At 35.4% G+C, this 15797-nt stretch overlaps 1 pseudogene; it reads left to right on the top strand.

Annotated features, from left to right (window-relative positions):
- The first annotated feature begins 1687 nt into the window (after positions 1-1687).
- On the top strand, positions 1688-13944 carry LOC120142926 (annotated as a pseudogene).
- The last annotated feature ends 1853 nt before the right edge of the window (positions 13945-15797 follow it).

Genomic DNA, 15797 nt, shown 5'->3' with positions numbered 1-15797 from the left:
AATATTATGAATATATCTTGTTATTTTATATTATATTTGATATATTAAATAACATTCTTATGTGAAAAGAATGTGATATATATATATATATATCTTATATAGTTAGAGAAAGTCGAAAAATTGAAATCAATCCTTACTATAATACTATAAATAATTATAATAAAATTAGCATAAAAACTCGAATAACTCGACTTGAAAAAATTTAAAGTTAAGTTCGAGTTGTAAAATACAACTCATCAACTCGAATAACTTGAATTTTTTTAGTCAACTTAATCAAATGCTCACCCCTACTATAAATGAATATAAATGTATTTTTTTCATAAATCAATTTAATTTTAATAATGCTCAATCTACTAGTATTGGAAATGGTAATTTTGTCATAATTATTTAGCATATAAATAGTTGGTAATCTCATTCATTTTGAGATATCCTAAGTAAACATTTGTTGAAACACTCCTCTGTTTTTTAGTGTTGTTTGAGTTAAGAGAAGAATAATACCACCAAGTTCACTCTAGTTTTTGGGTGTTCGAATTCTTGGTGAGCCGTGTTAACCTAGGGAGAACGGTCCGCCTACTGCAACGATTACACACATCGAGACGAATTCGTTTCTAAGGCAATGAATATACCACGACACGATTTATGATTTTATTTTTTTAAAATTATTATTTATTTTTACTGCCAGTACTAATGGTGTTATTTTGCGTTTTATATTTCCAAATAAAATTGTGAACGAGGTACTTTGGTTGTAGTATGCCAAAAGCTAATGGTACCATTTATGTGAAACGTGGCAGGACATTACTGGCTTTATTTGACAACCTGTTATAATAATAATATCAGGGTAAACTATGATTTTCATCATTTAATTGTGTCTATATTCTTATTTTTGTCACTCCATTTAACTTTTTTTTAATTTGATCACTCAAATTTTAAGTTTTTCATGTTTTGTCAGTCAATCGTTAAATAAAAAATAAGTGATATGGACAGTTTATGCTAATGTGGAAATTTTATGCTAGTGTGAAGGTCACGTGTTATTCATTTCTTTTGATTTCATCTCCTCTTCACAAAAATGAAATTTTAAGAGTTTTATTCTTATGTTACATTGATGTCAGAATCATCATTCTTTGATATTTTTATCTGATCATTGAAAACATCGATGAATTTACCTCATTTCTTACTACCTTGTTAATGTAGAGTTTTTTTAAAATCTCTTTAAAACTTGTGAATTCGACAACGATCGAAGGAAAATGATATTGATTTACAATCTCTATTATTCAATTAGCATTAAATCACGATATTTAGTTTTTCTCTTTCTCTACCTTCTCACCATTAGGATTTAGAAAAAAAAGATGCTCCCATGTTAAAAAATCAAAAGAAATATGAAAAATTAGATTTTAGCAACATTCAAAAGTTTTTTCAAAAAAAATAATTTTTTGAGCCTTTTTAAGATTTTTGAAAAATAGATTACTTATCTTAAAACCATTAATTATTTAATAGTTAAATGATTAAAATATAAGTAATTTGAAAATTATGATTTAGTTAAGAAATGTTAAAGTTGAGTGACGAAAACGAAAACATGGACAAAGGTAAGTGCTGAAGAGCATAATTTATCCTAATAACATTTCTACAATATGGGTATTATGGCCACTCACACAAACCCGAACAAAGAAAGCTCTGTTCTGTTAGAATCCCCAAATTTCTCCAAATCCAAAGTCCAAAAAATACCCCTTTGTTTATACGATTCATTTTTAGAAATTGCTCCGATTTTTTAAATTATTTTTCAATTATTTTTTCTAGGGTTTTTGATCGATCTGAGAGAGGGAGGATATGGGTAAGGAAGGCAATTCGAGTGAGTCACAACTCGGTGGCAACGGAGGGGGAGAAGAAGAGGGAGTGATGGTTAATATCCGCTGCTCGAACGGCACAAAATTTACGGTGAGGACCAGCCTCGAATCGAGCGTTGGAACTTTCAAAGCTCTTTTGGCTCAGAATTGCGATATCCCATCTGATCAGCAACGATTGATTTATAAAGGGCGAATCTTGAAGGACGACCAAACCCTTCAAAGTTATGGTATGTTTTAATTGCCTTTACGGGGGAAAATGTTTTTTACCCCTCATATTATTTTGGGTATTTCCTTTTTTGATCAAATTATAAGAAAATGTTAGAGAACGGCGAGATTCCTAGAAGAAAATGGTTCTGGTCGTAAGATTTGAAACTAGGAGGAAAATGCTTGATTTTCTTAGTATGGATAATTAGGTTTTTACTTGGGAATATGCTGATTTTGGTGGCATGGTATTGATTTTGTTGAGCTGTTTTGATGGCTATATATATATATACATATACAACCTGGGTTTACTGAAGATTGTGACATGACATGATCATTGAAATTGAAATTGAAAGGCATTAATTATAATAGCACCGTTTAATCACTTGACCATTTTCCTATTGAAGGTTTGCAAGCTGATCATACCGTTCACATGGTCCGTGGTTTTGCCCCATCTTCATCTGCACCTCCTCCTGCAGCTACAACGAACGTTGCAGCAGATAATACTGCACCTGGGTAACTCGGGGTATTGGTCGAATGAAGGTGCTGGGTGGAGCATCCTTATTCCCTGGACTTGGTTCACTGGTGTGGTGGTGGAGGAGGTGGAGGAGGTTTGGTTTGTTTGGATCTGGACTTCCTGAATTTGAACAAGTACAGCAACGGCTAACTCAAAATCCCAACATGATGAGGAAATAATGAATACACCTGCTATTCAAAGTTTGATGAATAACCCGAGTTGATGCGCAGTTTGATTATGAGCAATCCGCAAATGCGTGAAATTATTGACCGGAATCCTGAGCTTGGGCATGTACTCAATGATCCTAGCATTCTCCGGCAACATTGGAAGCTGCAAGAAACCCTGAACTCATGCGTGAAATGATGCGAAACACTGATAGAGCTATGAGTAATATTGAAGCCTCTCCTGAGGGATTTAACATGCTTAGGCGTATGTATGAAAATGTTCAGGAGCCATTTTTGAATGCCACAACTATGGGTGGAAATAATGGAAATAATCCGGGTTCAAACCCATTTGCTGCTTTATTGGGTAATCAAGGTGGTCCTCAAGCTAGAAACTCACCTATTAACACTTCTTCGACTAATTCTGAAACTGCTCAAGGACAGACTTCCCCAAACACAAATCCTCTCCCTAACCCTTGGAGTAACACTGTTGGTGGTGGTAAGTATTCCAGACTTCATTGAAGCTTCCGTTCTTTCTTGCAATACTCATTTTTCCAATGTGCTTCTTTTTTTTTTTAATTTAATGCCCTTGCTGTTGAGATGAATGGTAACTAATTCCAAATGCTACTGATTGATGAGGAAAATTATGTAAGAATGATCCTGAAAGTTGTTGGTCTAAGTATTTTTTTTAATGATGTAGACTTGATCAATGTTTAAAATAAAACATTATTCTGAGTTTATTCAGTTTTCGGGTGAATGGTTTGATTGAGATTCGTGTAATTACAATTTGTTGCCCTTGTTTAATGTCGCATGCTTATGGACTATTATTTTTTGACGTTTTGCAATATGGATGAGTGATTCTTTCTTATGTAGATAATTTTGCACATAAAGCTAAATTGATGTGGCCTTGCATATTTCAGCACTACTTGAAATTGATATTGCCTTTACTGCATTATCTTTTTTTTCCTTTTTTGAAAAATACTGCAATATTTCCTATCAAAAAAAAAAATACTGCAATATCTAAAATGTTTAAAAACGGAATGCTATACTAAGGTGTCCATGTGAGTTCTGCATTTTTGTTTTGAGTTTTTCCAATATAAACAGAGATTCCTTTGTATTAGGGGGGAAAATGGAATGGTTAGTTAAACCGAAGTGTCCACCGTTTTACCATGGTTGCAGCACTAAAGGCAATATTGAGTAAACTAGATCATCTAAATATTTTGTTTTCTTTTAATGGATTTGTTGTATCTGTGTTTTAGATCTTGATTTCCTGATGAATTAATGTGTGCGGCAAATTGTTAGGAGGGACCCAGGCCAATGCTACTGCAAGACCAAATCCTGCCGCGGATTCCAGGACACCAGGTGTTGGTGGTCTGGGAAGCCTTGGACTTCCAGATCTGCCTCCAATGGTGAATGGAATGCCGGATGCTTCTCAGTTGACTCAGTTATTGCAAAACCCAGCAATATCACAGATGATGCAGAGCATAATGTCTAATCCCCAATATATGAATCAGGTATTACGGGGAACACTTCAGTTAAGATATTTTCTTTTGCTTATTTTCGGTTTGTTAATTATTTTTTTTTACATTTAGATTATGAATCTCAACCCCCAACTACGTAGTATGTTTGATTTGAATCCTCAATTGAGAGAAATGATGCAAAACCCAGACGTACTTCGTCAGATGTTTTCCCCTGAGACAATGCAGGTATTCTATGACATAAGTATCGCTGAATTCTCTCTTGGTAAATGCTAAAAGCTTAAACAACGATGGTTTTGCATCAATATATCTCTATTTAAGCTCGCCTGTGGCTGATACAGTCTTATGGGCATGCTAGGGCTACCTCACTTTATAATATCAGATTATTTGCTCTTTTTTTAAGTACTGTTTTGACAGTGAAGTCACCTATGTTCACCTTTCCCCTTTTCCCTATTATTTCTTGCAGCAAATGCTAGCTTTACAACAGTCCCTAGCGTCTCTCAATCGACAACAAGCAACCCAGTAAGTGATAGTACATCTGTCTATTCCATTGATAACTAAAACCTGAAATGCCTTTTACTTCTCTTGCTTTCTAGGTTGGCCTACGATTTTTACACGCTGTGGTTACAAATATCAAAATTCTTTCTAAACCGTTTTAAACCCTATCTGGTTCCTTGATTGAAGATAGATATCTTGTACCTTTCTTCTGTAATTATTGGTTTCGATTGGACAATATGAGGGATTTAAAAAACTAGATTCAAATAGCAATTTGGGCAGCACATGATTACAGAAGGAGTGATGATTATCATTTCTTTTTTAACCTCATTTGGCTTTCTTACAGGGATCCAGCACAGACCGGTGGTACTACAGGTACAGATTAAAACAATTGCAACCCAGGGCTTTCTCTAGTTTGCTGTGCCATCTTCCTTTACCAGCTCTTTCTACCGTTTTTATGTTTTTACCCTTCGTTTTGTTCGATTGTATTTTCAGCGGCACCGGGAGCTGCTAATCTGGACTTGCTGATGAATATGTTTGGTGGACTAGGTGCTGGTGGCCTTGGTTTTCCCAACCAACCTGATGGTTAGCATTCTTATTATATGTTTACGTAGGCTTTGGCTTTATTAGATTTGTTGCACTTTTGTGTCACTACTAATGGCATCTTCATTGGAATACCAGTTCCCCCAGAAGAACTGTATGCTACACAATTATCACAACTCCAAGAAATGGGTTTCAATGACACGCAAGGGAATATCAGGGCACTACGAGCTACTGCCGGAAATGTCCATGCTGCGGTCGACAGACTTCTGGGAAATCCCGGGCAGTAATACCTTGAGATTTCATGCTTTCTTTAAATTTGACCAAGGAACACTCTCCCATGTAAGATTTGTTGATATTGGCTTGGTGCCTTGGCAAACCACAGAGATTATGGGACATAGATTGCTGATTCCTTGTTTTATCCGTGTTTAGTAAGCAAGTGAACACGATAATATTACACTCGAGAACTCAAAGTTGTTGATATAGGCTTATGCGTACATACTTTGGATCATTTCATATTTGGTACTTTGCTTATGTACATGCACTTTGAATTGTTGTTCTTTTCTAATTTTAAAGAACTTTAAACGGATGCTTCATACTTTGTGATTTTTGTTTGTACTTTGATTGTGTGTGTGGAATCTTACTGGAGATTTCTCATGCATAATCATATGACATATATGTATGTGTGTGTATATATATATTGTTTTGAATTCTCTTGGATGGTTAATGAGCCAAAAACATTTCATTGATAACCTCAAAAATTACAGATAAAAACAGACTTAACAATGCACGGAAGCAAAAGAAGAATGCTGCCTTTACATGGTTGCAAATCACAGAAACGTACATTATTTATCTATGAAAGAAAAGAAGATAGACTTCAATCATGCACCCTTAGAAAAACATTCTGAAAATTCCCCATATAGCATTCATCCTCGGACTACTCGTAGACGTCTATCAAGATCAAGCTAAAACTCGCATGTGGCAGTCTCACCATCGAACGACGGTCTCGCGCTGTTTGACCAAGGTTTTGAAGCCATCATAAAAACTCTAACATCCAACATCAAGCTTTTAGTTGGTTCACGCAATGGCAAACACCAAAAGATTACAAGCATTTATAGAACGTTGTCTTGGGTGGCAGAGCTACCAATGTGTTTGCAGCGATGTAGTGGAGGGCAGTCAAGTGTAAGATTAGTGGTTATTGGCTTGGTGCCTCGGCAAACCACAGAGATTATGGGGGCATGGATGGCTGATTCCGTGCTTTGGCCGTGTTTAATAAGCAAGTAAACACTAAAATACTGTACCCACAGAAATTAAAGTTACACAAATATTTTGTAGTAATAAATGAGTATATAATTCAAATTTTATTAAAAATATCTAGAATAAAGAATTTAAAAAAAAGTAAATTAGAGGTTAAAAGAATCAACACAGAAAAATGGAAGATAGCTAAAAGAAAAATTACGCCAAAGGATCAATCAAAAATATCTATAAAAAATATGATTTAAAAAATATCTATTGGTGGTCACACGAGAAAAGAGAGAGAAATTAACACAGTTAACACGTGGCTTCCATGTAAGCAAATTTTAGAATATGTCATTCTAGTGTTATTGATTTTAAGTCCGTATAATAAAAACAGGACCTAGTAATTCAAAAAGCTAATGATTAAATTAAAAATTGTAAAATAGTAATGACTAAAATAAGAGTGAGAAGACATTTGGGCCATGGATTTTGTAATTTTCCCTAATAGTAATTAGTTGGCTCGGGAAAGCCTGGCTCATCGTCTCGAGCGAGCGATGCCAGGATTATCTGTGGGGAGAGAGAGAGAAAGAAGGCAGCGCAATTTTAATTAAAAACAAAATCGAGAGAATGGGAATTCATTCGCACTATCAAATGATGACTTGGTTCTCGCAAACCCCAAAAAACGAAAATTAGAAACATCCACAAGACATAGCATCGGAGTTGGAAAGATTTTCAAGTCCTTTTCTCCCCAAAATATCCATCTTTACATTTCAATATTTGCAACCAAATATAGAACTCGCGCAGTCGAATGATGCATTGCCCGGTGTTTGACCTGACCAACCTTATCCATGAAGCCGTTTTAGCTCTCGCGATGACCAAACCAACAAATTGCAAAACTTTACAGCTTACGCAATAAAACACTCGAAAACAGTCGACCTGGAACAATGTCGGTACTTCTAACCTCTCGCCATTTCAAACCATGTAATCAATATGCATTTCTTCTCTTTCTTCGCTCCAGAAAGAAGAACTGGTTCAGTTATAATAACCGTGTGTGTGTGTGTTTTAAGACAATTGAAATCAAACTACATTATTTGTTACACTCATAACCCGTATATCCGAACCAATACAAGTTACAGATATCACATCAGAAATTCAAAACATTTATTTAAATGAATGAGAAAAATTTTGTTTTTTTTTCAACATATCAATTTTCATAACTTGTAATTATATAAAATAATTATTCAGAGAAAAATCATAAATTTATTCATACTATTAATTATAGTTAATATTACTATTTTAAGAAATTGCAGACATTTCATTCTCGTATACATGTCATCTAAGAATTTTAGAACACAGTAGGATGTCATCATTGTTACATGTAAATATTTCCTTGGTGATTGATGCCAAACTTTGCTCCTTACTCATTTTCCTACGCGTAAAAATCATCACACGCTAAGTATACACTTAGTGAGACAATCATATGAATATTTAAAGTAATGCACCTCATGAATTTAAATGAATACCATATTCAATGCAATATGATCATTTTACATGTATTTCAATCATGTTACCATATAACATGATAAACTGAATATCAAGTTTCTTACCATATATTTGTCATTTTTCCATAAGTTCGTAAGCTTATTTGCTTGTTTATCATTTATTAACCAATAAATCATAACCCAATTTAAACCCAGAGAACCCTAGTATTCGAGTCAAATATATGCATCGTAGTGCTAAACATACACTAAGCTTACGCTCTAGTTTTAATCCGGATATGATACGTAGGGTCGTGCCCACCACCTACACTAGGTTTACACTAGTTCTAATCCGGATATGACACATAAGGTCATGCCCACCACCTGTACTTAGTGTCCTTACACACCAATGCTAATATAAACATGTAGCTGTTATACTCTATGGCATGTCAACTATACAAAGTCCCTCAATGACTTACTTGGGCATATAGTCTATTTTTTTATCCATGACAAAGTATATTATCATAATTTAACATTAGGCAGTTCATACCCGAAATAGAATTCGCAATAAACAACAATGCGTTTATATTCAAAATTTGACATATTAGAATATGTCAAATATATGATAAATGACAAAAATATCACGTCAATATAAACAAGGTAGGCTTATCGCAAGTCCTACAAGGATGTATAAGACATCCATGTATAATGTTATGCATGCATTGCACTCATTTGACATTATATACAAGTCAAAATATAAGCCTCACTAAGTGTATACTTAGCGTGTGATGATTTTTACGCGTAAGAAAAAGGAGGAAAACGAGTAAGGAGCATAGTTTGGCATCAATCACCAAGGAAATATTTACATGTAACAATGATGACATCCTACTGTGTTCTAAAAGTCTTATTTGGCATGCATACAATAATGAAATGTCTGCAATTTCTTAAAATAGTTAGTATTAAATATAATTAATAGTATGAATAAATATTATTATTTTTCTTTGAATAATTATTTTATAATAATTGTTCAAGTTATGAAACTTGAGATGTTTGAAAAAAAACAAAATTTTCTCAGTTTAATTAAAGAAATGTTTTGAATTTCTGATGTGACATCTGTAACTTGTATTGGTTCGCGTATACGGGTTATGGGTGTTACATTTATTGGCATCAAAGCTACAGGTTTAGCCGATTCTAGGACTAAACCGAGCTTGTTTTGTGTTAAAAAGTATATACATGCCACTAAGAAGTCATTGTTACTAATTTGGTGATTATAAGGTTCGATTGATGTCACTCCTTACTTATGGAGGTAAATAAATATAGTGTATGAAAAAGATGTGTGTATTCGAGGGTTTGAAGAACGTGATCAAGCAAAAGGTCCAAAAATATGTTAATAGTGATAGTAATGATGTTAACCATCATCCTCCTGTTTAGTCTAAATAAGTTGATGCTTTGGCACAATATGAAGTGTCAATGTTGGATTAAGGAAAACCCTGGTTTATGCATAAGTAGAGTATTGAGGAAAGGATGAAACATTCTGCTACAATTGATCTTAAGTGACGTGTACGCCTAACCCTTTAGGCTTGAAGGCGAGGGTGAGTCGTATTTTTAGACAGCAATTGCCTGGTAAAGATTAAAAGTGTTGATTTATAATGGACTTGATAGAGTTATCTTTCGAAGGTAATTTTTTTAATGGATTGATTTCTCCTACCATGTCATGATGAATTACACTTAAAGCGATTGATAAAGAATTCCAAAAGTTTTGAGATATTAGTAAGGCAAGAGAGTAAACTTGCCCTACTGGGATTTTGGCAGTAACTATTATGAGTTATTGCTATAAGGTTGTTAAGTCTTCTTAGTGGATGAGGTGGATACTTAAGCTTTCATAGTTAAATTGGAAGATATTCTAATTGTTTGAGAGTCGGGACATCTATGTGTCCGTCGGGACATATATGTGGTCCTTCGGGATATTTCTACGTGGTCCTTCGGGACAAATTCTATATGCCCCTAGTGAGAATATATACGAGCTGTGGTGACAGCATATGTGCACAACCTCTATGTACTCACATATCTTTAGTTCTCAGAAGTATACACGGGCTAATAAAGAAATAAACAAATACACTGTATGTGATATATATGTGACATGTTATGTGAAATGAATTACATAATTTGTATGTATTGCTTGGTTAATATATAATATGATGATTACGAATATTACGTATAATAGTATATAATTATAAGGACTAGTGATAAGATTGATAATAATGAAAATGATTGTATATGAGTATGAAAGAATTGATATATGATTTTGTATGATATTATCGTATTAATGTACATGCATTGTTAGGTATGAAAGTTTCCATTATTCATTTATACGTCTCACTAAGTCTGTGACTAGCTTGTTGTTTCACACGTAAGATCCGAAGTATCAAAAAGAAGATAGGTAGCAGAGACATCATAGCATCATTTAAGATCAGATCAGAAGAAATTTATCAGTATGTCTCTTTGTTGTACTATGTATATATAACGTTGACATGTACTTAAAAGATGAAATTGTGTAAGCTCTAAATAGTTTTTGTAAACTTTTTGAGTTGATATATGTAAATTATTCAGTATATTTAAATTAAATCTGAATTTTCCTTTATTTTATATAATTAAATGATTTAATAGGTCGATGTGATATTTCGGACTCGTATTCGGGTCGAATACGGGTTATGGGAGTTAAATCTCCCGTAAGATTCCACACACACAAAGGAAGAACAAAGATCACAAAGTATGAAGCATCCGTTTAAAGTTCTTTAAAAATAGATCAGAAAAACAATTTAAAGTGTAAGCAAAGTCCCAAATATGAAATGATCCAAAGTATGTATGCATAAGCCTGTGTCAACAACTTCGAGTTCTCGAGTGTAATATTATCGTGTTCACTTGCTTACTAAACACGGACAAAACAAGGAATCAGCAATCTATGTCCCATAATCGCTGTGGTTTGCCAAGGCATCAAGCCAATATCAACAAATCTTACATGAGAGAGTGTTCCTTGGTCAAATTTAAAGAAAGCATGAAATCTTAAGGTATTACTGCCCGGGATTTCCCCGAAGTCTCTCGACCGCAGCATCTCGACCGCAGCATGGACATTTCCGACAGTAGCTCGTAGTGCTCTGATATTCTCTTGCGTATCGTAGAGACCCATTTCTTGGAGTTGTGATAATTGTGAAACATACAGTTATCAATGGAATAGACAGATGTACTTACTGGGTTGCTGGTTAGGGATGATGGAAGTGGAATCGCTTTGAAATCCCTTAAGCGGGTACAGAAAGGTTGGGATCAAGGAAGTATACCCATTTTGCCTTCCCAGAAAAATGAGCTTCTTGATTACTGGTGAAGTTGGTGGTTTAAGTTCCCATTGTTTGAAGATAAGTGTGGAGGTTACTGATAAATAACCAAGGATTAATTGCCATTAATGGAGGATTTCCTATGCCGTGCTTGTGCAGAATATTCATTTTAATCTCGTCAAGTCATGGATGCAGGCAAATCAAGCGGAATAAGTTGCGATGTTCTTATTAGTTTCAGCAAATTGTCTGTGCATGTCAAGTGACTGTCTAATTGCACCTTGTTTCTGTATTTCTGCAGACGTTTAGCAAACTGGTCGGCGAGCAATCTGATTTTAGATTTTCTCTGTAGAGTAAAAAGGGTTGCGCAACAATTTGGGACAAAAGCTAAAATTTGTGTGCGGCACCAAGTTTTTGAAGCTATCATGAAAACTCTAAGGTCCAATCGAGCTTTTAGTAAGTTCACGCATGGCAAATACGAAAAGATTACAAGCATTAATACTCGACTTGGAACATTTACAGGATGTTGTCTTGGGTGGCAGTGCTACTAATGTGTTTGCAGCGATGTAGTGGAGGGCAGTCAAGTGTAAGATTAGTGGATATTGGCTTGGTGCCTCGGCAAACCACAGAGATTATGGGGCATAGATGGCTGATTCCTTTGCTTTGGCCGTGTTAATACTCAAGTAAACACTAAATATGTACCAGTGAACTTGATATATATGGCTTTGCATACATACTATGCCTTAACGGCTTTGGGTTAAATAAAAACATTCAGATTTGAATATTTGTTCCACTCGCAAAACCAAAAGCATTTCGTTGATAACATAAAAGAGACCTTGACAATGCAGCAGAATGCTGCCTACCTTAACAAACAAAGTTGTAAATCACAGAAAACATACATTATTCATCCAGGAAGAAATAAGATATACAGACTTTCAATCCTACACCTTTTGACAGATAAGCTGTCTACCTCACTCGGATCCTGTGGAAGTCCTCGCCGTCCTCTTTGGAATAAAGAGTGACCAAAGCATCCATCCTCGACCCAGAGAAACTCCTCCACTCAGACCCGCTTATGCAGTACACATCGTCTCTTTCGTTCTTGCATTCAAACTTCCACCAGCTGGACCCGTGACTTTTAAAACGATTCGACCACCGGGGGTGTGTGGCTACAACACGAAACCTCCACCTTGCTCATGGTGTGCTGCGAGATTAACTTCCCCGATTGCTGCCATTTCTTCAACTCCGCAAATACAACTCTCGTTTAGTCCTCAAACTGAGAAATCAGAAGACTGTAATATGATTGCATTTCTCAAACAACCCATTCTGAATATAGCAGAACAATGTCTGCTTAATCGAGCGAAGAAAAGAAAGAAAATGTATGCATGTATATGGTATGGATATTGTCGCGAGGGAAGGTTAAAGCCTTCCGACATGTTCCAGGTCGAAGGTTTTCGAGAGTGTTTCTTGCGTACGCTGTAAAGTTTTGTAATTTGTTGGTTTTGGTCATCGCAAGAGCTACAATGACGATGCTCTGTTTTAATGGATAAACATGGTCAGCTCAACAGCGAGCATGCATCATCGAATGCGCGAGTTTTAGCTTTTAGATGTGGGAAATATAGATATACATGGATGTAAAATTATGGAGGAAATCTTTGGAAATTGTTCGAACTCCGATGCTCTGTTTCGTAACTGTGAGTGAATGTTTTTAATTTGTTCGTTTTTGGGGTTTACGTAACTCATCATTTGGCAGTGCGAATGAATTCCCATTCTCTCGATTTTGATTATAATTAATTTGCGCTGCCTTTTCCCTCTACGCATATGATGCATCGCTCGCTCGCTCGCGGGAGAGACGATGAAGACTTTCCAAGCCAATTAATGTTATTAGGACAAATTACAACTCCATCACCCAACTTTTTCTCACTCCTACTTTAATCACTGATATTTTAATACTTTTAATTTGAATTATTAGGTCCTATTTATACTATATGGACTTAAAATCAACTCTAAAATGACATAATCTAAATTTTGCTGACATGAATATTATTGCTTACGTGGAAGCCACGTATTAACTATTACCTTTTTATAATACTATCAATAATCCAAAAAAATCGAATTTATGCAGTAATTATAGTTTTGACTAAAGTAACAAAATAAAAAAAAATTCATGGATATAAATAAATCGGTAGACAAAATTCAGTAATGTCTGAAGTGGTCTCCCCTAAAATATTTAGGGTAATTGTAATTTTTGAGATGTTAATCACTTTGATAAAAATAATCTTGTGTTAGGATGAGTAATTCAATTAAAAATATATATTTTTATTTTAAACTATTTGATCAATTGAAAATTTATATTTTTAATTTATAATTGTAGACAAATTTGATTTTACAAAAATTGAAAACTAAAGCGGTTACCTTAATCTATGCTAAAAAGGAGGAAAATGGAAAGTTCTATAGTGTGACACCCTTAATATAAAACTAAAAATTATATTATCGGTTTTGATATTATTTAAATAAAACAAATGGTAAAAATTACCTAAAATATTATTATTTTTACCTAAAATATTAATGTTTTTTAATATTCCGGTATAGTACCCAACAATAATAAAATCGATAGAAAAATAACAAAATTTATAAAACGTTCGGTAATAACAAAACTGATAAAAATAATAATATTTTCGATAATTTTTTATTAATTTTATTATTTAAATAATAAAAAATTAATAATATATATTTTTTAATCGTATATTTGACTATCGCACGTGATGATTTATTAGGAAAAGGGTTCCCTGAAGAGGCATGTGCATCACAACACAATTGTTGGTTTTGGTGTTCGCGTACCCACGGGCGAAGCACTCATAGGAGGGCTAAAGGGCTAAACTGGGTAAACCTAGGATCCTCTGGAAGAACTTACATGGAGCGACAACTGATGACTTTAGGAGTAAGCTTTTGTCTAATACAGGTTTTGAAACTACAAACTCAAATAACGCAGATATGTTATGAAAAAATATGGCAAATTCCATCAGAGAGGTGGGCAAAAACACCCTTGGGTTGTCGACGGGGAAGGCCAAGGAACATAAAGAATTGTGGTGGTGGAACGACGAAGTCCATCTAAGGTGGAGACAAAACAAACTGCTTCAAGGAGTTTCTTCAATGCAATGACGACGAAGAAGGTCGGGAGCTAAACAAAGATACCAGGAGCAAAGCGGAAGCCAAGAAAACGGTAGCTAAAGCAAAGGATAAGGCATATGAGGAAATGTACAAGAGATTAGACACTAAGGAATGACAAATGGCATCTTCAGACTTGCAAAATCTAGGGAGATTAGGAAAAAGGATCTAGGTAACATTAGGTTTATTAGGACAACAATGGTGTTCTTTTAACGAAGAACAGGATATTAAGAGGGTTTGGGTAGTTACTTCTTTGGCTTATTTAATGACGGTGCCTCTCCATGTAGAGATATATCGTTGTGGGTCAGCCGACCATCATACTACGGCCAATGACTGCCCTACAAGTAGGATTGGGTTTGAGGAAGTCAAAATGGCTCTTAGAAAGATGGGAAGGGAGAAAGCTGTCGGTCCTGATCAAATTCCTATCACTGTGTGGTTAGCCCTAGGAGATGAGGGAGTTAAGTGGTTGACCAACATCTTTAATATTATTTTAGAGACTGCCAAGATGCTAGAGGAGTGGAGAGAGTCTACGGTGATACCAATTTATAAAAATAAAGGAGATCCCCAACGTTGTGGTAACTACAGAGGTATAAACTACTCAGCCATACCATGAAGCTATGGGAAAGGGTGATAGAGGCTAGGTTGAGACAAGTCACTAGGGTTTCGGAAAACCAATTTGGCTTTATGCCAAACAGGTCTACCACGGAGGCGATTCATCTACTTCGACGGCTTATGGAGAAATATAGGGAAAAGTCTAGAGATCTTCACATGGCGTTCATTGACCTTGAGAAGGCTTATGATAGCGTTCCTCGCGATACGATCTGGAAGACTTTGGAAACGAGACGATACCAACTGCTTATATCCGCGATTCGTGATATGTACTGTAGATCTACTACTTACGTCAGGACTACAGTTGGCGACACCGAGGCATTCCCGGTGGAAATCGGACTCCACCAGGGGTCGGCTCTTAGCCCTTACAGCTTCGCCTTGATTATGGACGACATCTATTGTGCGACACCAGACGTGTACCTTGGTGTATGCTTTTCGCTGACGACATTGTCTTAGTGGCTGAAACAAAATCTGAGTTGAATAGCAGACTGGCTACCTGGAAGACTGCTTTGGAAGAAAAGGTTTAAGGATCAATATTGAAAAGACAGAGTATTTATGTTCAAACTTCAGTGGGAACCAAAATGATGAAGATGTAGAAGTATGCATAGAAGGACACGTTCTTCCCTCAAAGGATTGTTTCAAGTACTTAGGGTCTATGATACATAAAGATGGGGGTGTAGATGATGACGTTACACACCGTATAAAGGCGGGATGGCTAAAGTGGAGGGCCGCTACTGGAGTTTTGTGTGA

This window comes from Hibiscus syriacus, unplaced genomic scaffold (genome assembly GCF_006381635.1).
Source record: "Hibiscus syriacus cultivar Baekdansim isolate YM2019G1 unplaced genomic scaffold, ASM638163v2 tig00110831_pilon, whole genome shotgun sequence".
NCBI classification, from domain to species: Eukaryota; Viridiplantae; Streptophyta; class Magnoliopsida; order Malvales; family Malvaceae; genus Hibiscus; species Hibiscus syriacus.
This window is presented reverse-complemented; position numbering and strand designations above follow the sequence as displayed.